Raw genomic sequence first — 5,000 nt, 5'->3', positions numbered from 1 at the left:
AGACCGCCAGCCGAAAAACAAAAAAAAAAAACTGCACCCCGCCGAGGGGGGCCCCCCGGCTTAAGGCCGAGCACATAAGGGACGAGGCGCCGCCGCCTCGCCCGCCAGCCACCGGCATTCGCTTCCCCGCCCCAGGGCTGGGGCGGGGGGGAGGGAGGCGGGACTGGACCGGAATCGGCAGCAGCACGACCAGAGCGGGGGGGACCCGCCTGCGGCTTCTCTGCCTCCTCCACGCCCTTCCCTTCTCGCCTCGGCCGCCCGCGCGGCAACACTCTCTCTGGGCAAGCAGCACACGCTTCCTCGGCATCACGACAAGCTGGCCCCCCCCACCATCGGCACGATGGGTAGCACGGGGGAAGCGGGACGAGCCCCGCGACTCGGTCCCGCCGAGGCGGCAACACACTCCCTTCTCTCTCTGGGCAAGCAGCGGCAACGACGCCTCCTCGGCCTGGCAAAACAAAGCTGCCCCACCGGCACGATGGGTAGCACGGGAAGCGGGACGAGCCCCGCGACTCGGTCCCGCCGAGGCGGCAACACACTCCCTTCTCTCTCTGGGCAAGCAGCGGCAACGACGCCTCCTCGGCCTGGCAAACAAAGCTGCCCCACCGGCACGATGGGTAGCACGGGAAGCGGGACGAGCCCCGCGACTCGGTCCCGCCGAGGCGGCACACTCTCGGTTTCTCTCTCGGGCCTCCCTTGCCGGCGGCTCTCCCCTTCGTTTCTCTCTGAGCTCAGCGCCGGCGACCGGCCGGGCGGCCGGCCCGTAGCTTCGCCTCCGGAGGACACAGGCACGGTAGCAGCCTGGGGGAGACGACCCGTTACCTCGCTCCCATAATACGGAGATACGTGTCCGAGGCCGCCGATGCCTGCAAGTGACCGTAGCGTACGTGACCGGGGCAAAGCGGCGGCGCTAGCCGCCTCCTAGCATGACGTAACTGGAGGCAGCTGAAAACAGCGACCCCTTGGTGAACTTCCAGAGCCGGCGCGGACACCAGGTCTACCTCGACCGCGGACACCACGTCTACCCCGACCGCGGACAGCAGGTCTACCCCGGCCTGGGACAACACGTCTACCCCGACCGCGGACAGCAGGTCTACCCCGACCGGGGGACAACACGTCTACCCCGACCGCGGACAGCAGGTCTACCCCGACGGGGGGACACCACGTCTACCCCGACCGCGGACAGCAGGTCTACCCCGGCCTGGGACAACACGTCTACCCCGACCGCGGACAGCAGGTCTACCCCGACCGGGGGGACAACACGTCTACCCCGACCGCGGACAGCAGGTCTACCCCGGCCTGGGACAACACGTCTACCCCGACCGCGGACAGCAGGTCTACCCCGACCGGGGGACACCACGTCTACCCCGACCGCGGACAGCAGGTCTACCCCGACCGGGGGACACCACGTCTACCCCGACCGCGGACAGCAGGTCTACCCCGACCGGGGGACACCACGTCTACCCCGACCGCGGACAGCAGGTCTACCCCGGCCTGGGACAACACGTCTACCCCGACCGCGGACAGCAGGTCTACCCCGGCCTGGGACAACACGTCTACCCCGACCGCGGACAGCAGGTCTACCCCGACCGGGGGACACCACGTCTACCCCGACCTGGGACAGCAGGTCTACCCCGGCCTGGGACAACACGTCTACCCCGACCTGGGACAGCAGGTCTACCCCGACCGCGGGACACCAGGTCTACCCCGACCGCGGACAGGAGGTCTACCCCGGCCTGGGACAACACGTCTACCCCGACCTGGGACAGCAGGGCTGCCCCGACCACGGGCAGCAGGTCTTCCCCGTCCGGGAGACAAGGGTACCCCGCTGAAATTTGCCTCGTGTCCCGCCACCGGGCCAGGCCTGTCAGGCGGCCCCGGCCCTGGGTGGACCCAACCTCCCGGGGCCGCCCGCCACCGGGGTAGTCCTGTCGGCCGCCTCCGCGCCGGCCGCCCCCTGCGGCTTCTGACGCCGTGCCCGGCGGCGGCGGTGGCGGCGGCGGCGGCGGCCTGCCCCGGAGGCGGGAGACCGACCTGTGCGCCCCTCGGCCGTCGGGTAGCTTCGGCGGCCCCGTCCCTCCCGATATTGCCGCTCCCTAGACCGAGGCGTATTTTTGACCGTTGCTTTATTTTGCTTTTTTTCACGCACGCAGGCACGCAGGCACACGCCCTCACCCACGGCCACACGCGCACCCACCCCTTCCCTTCTTCTTTCGTCTTTTTCCCGAAAGGACGGCTCTCGCGTCGGGGCGGAACACCAACGCTTCGCCGGGATCCGAAATTCTCGGCCCATCCCATTTCCGTTCCTGCGTGCGCGGCCGGACGCCTCCCAGCCGAGCCGACGGGCGGCTCGCGGCCCGCGCCCGGCCTGCCGACGCGCTCGACCGGCCGCGGGGCGTCCCCGCCACGCCTGCGGGGAGCAGAAGCGGCACCGGCCAGCCGGCGGGACCTGGGGGCGGACAGCGGGGGAAAGGAAGCGGGCGGGAGGGTGCGGTGGGACGCGGCGGGAAGAAAGACGCCGGCCCCCGGCGTGACTCGACTCGAATCGCCGGCAGAAGCGGCGAGCGGGCGGGCGGGCGGCCGGCTCTTCGGCGGTCCGCGGAGGTCTTTGGCCCCGGGCCCGCCTCCGGGGGCTCGCCGCCGAGGCGTGCGGGGCCCGGCACGGAACCGCCGCTCCCGCGGCGGCGCCTTTCCGGGCTTTTCCCCGCCCCCTGCTGGGCGGGCGATGCCGGCCCGGCGGCCCCGCCCTCCGACGTCACCCTGCCTCGGCACCTCCTTCCGGGCTTGCCCCGCCCGCCCCCCTGCTGGGCGACGGTTCGGGCCGCCGCCGTCGGCCCCTCCCCGCCCACGCCCCGGGCGGCTCCTCCTCAAGCGGCCGGCCGCTCGGCACCGCGACAACGCCTGCGGGGGCTGAGGAGCGGGCCGACGGGGCCGCCGGCGGCCTGAGCCTCGGCGCCCTCCCTTTCCGAGGAAGCTTTCTCGCCGGCGCTCTCTCGGAGGCTTTCGCGCCCACGGCGGCTTCCTTCCCGCTCGGCCCCCGGCCGGCCCCGCCGAAACCTGCAGGCGGACGGCGGCCCCGCCGATCGAGCCAGGCGGGCAGAAACCGAGGCGGCGGCGGGGCCGCCGTCTGCTCGCGCCCGGACGGGGGAGGGAGCGCCGCCGGCTTCTGAGGGCTCCCTCCTTTCCTCTCGGGGAGACACGAAGGCGGCGACGCGCTCAGGCCGAGAGGGGCGGGCCGCTCGACGCGTCCCGCGGCGGCCCGCCGGCCGACAGCGGCTCTCCCCCGGCGGCCGGCCGACGGCAGGTCTACCCCGGCGGCCGGCCGACGGCAGGTCTACCCCGGCGGCCGGCCGACGGCAGGTCTACCCCGGCGGCCGGCCGACGGCAGGTCTACCCCGGGTGCCGGACGACAGAAGGTCTACCCCGGCGGCCGACCGACGGCAGGTCTACCCCGCGGCCGGCCGACAGCAGGTCTACCCGGGCGGCCGGCCGACAGCAGGTCTACCCCGGGTGCCGGCAGACAGCAGGTCTACCCCGGCCGCCGGCCGACAGCAGGTCTACCCCGCGGCCGGCCGACAGCAGGTCTACCCCGCGGCCGGCCGACAGCAGGTCTACCCGGCTGCCGGCCGACAGCAGGTCTACCCAGGGTGCCGGCCGACAGCAGGTCTACCCCGCGGCCGGCCGACAGCAGGTCTACCCCGCGGCCGGCCGACAGCAGGTCTACCCCGGGTGCCGGCCGACAGCAGGTCTACCCCGCGGCCGGCCGACAGCAGGTCTACCCGGCTGCCGGCCGACAGCAGGTCTACCCCGCGGCCGGCCGACAGCAGGTCTACCCCGCGGCCGGCCGACAGCAGGTCTACCCGGGTGCCGGACGACAGCAGGTCTACCCCGCGGCCGGCCGACAGCAGGTCTACCCGGGTGCCGGCCGACAGCAGGTCTACCCCGCGGCCGGCCGACAGAAGGTCTACCCCGGCGGCCAACCGACAGCAGGTCTACCCAGGGTGCCGGCCGACAGCAGGTCTACCCCGGCGGCCGGCCGACAGCAGGTCTACCCCGCGGCCGGCCGACAGCAGGTCTACCCCGGCGGCCGGCCGACAGCAGGTCTACCCCGCGGCCGGCCGACAGCTGGTCTACCCAGGGTGCCGGCCGACAGCAGGTCTACCCCGCGGCCGGCCGACAGCAGGTCTACCCCGCGGCCGGCCGACAGCAGGTCTACCCCGCGGCCGGCCGACAGCAGGTCTACCCAGGGTGCCGGCCGACAGCAGGTCTACCCCGCGGCGGCCGGCCGACAGCAGGTCTACCCAGCGGCGGCCGGCCGACCGCAGGTCTACCCAGCGGCCGCCGGACGACAGCAGGTCTACCCCGCGGCCGGCCGACAGAAGGTCTACCCCGCGGCCGGCCGACAGCAGGTCTACCCCGGCCGCCGGCCGACAGCAGGTCTACCCCGCGGCCGGCCGACAGCTGGTCTACCCAGGGTGCCGGCCGACAGCAGGTCTACCCCGCGGCCGGCCGACAGCAGGTCTACCCGGGTGCCGGCCGACAGCAGGTCTACCCCGCGGCCGGCCGACAGCAGGTCTACCCAGGGTGCCGGCCGACAGCAGGTCTACCCCGCGGCGGCCGGCCGACAGCAGGTCTACCCCAGCGGCCGCCGGACGACAGCAGGTCTACCCCGCGGCCGGCAGACAGCAGGTCTACCCCGCGGCCGGCCGACAGCAGGTCTACCCAGCGGCCGCCGGACGACAGCAGGTCTACCCCGCGGCCGGCCGACAGAAGGTCTACCCCGGCGGCCAACCGACAGCAGGTCTACCCAGGGTGCCGGCCGACAGCAGGTCTACCCCGGCGGCCGGCCGACAGCAGGTCTACCCCGCGGCCGGCCGACAGCAGGTCTACCCCGGCGGCCGGCCGACAGCAGGTCTACCCCGCGGCCGGCCGACAGCAGGTCTACCCGGGTGCCGGCCGACAGCAGGTCTACCCCGCGGCCGGCCGACAGCAGGTCTACC

The sequence above is a fragment of the Cyanistes caeruleus genome, unplaced genomic scaffold (genome assembly GCF_971803275.1).
Source record: "Cyanistes caeruleus unplaced genomic scaffold, bCyaCae1.hap1.1 HAP1_SCAFFOLD_69, whole genome shotgun sequence".
Taxonomy (NCBI): domain Eukaryota; kingdom Metazoa; phylum Chordata; class Aves; order Passeriformes; family Paridae; genus Cyanistes; species Cyanistes caeruleus.
This window is presented reverse-complemented; position numbering follows the sequence as displayed.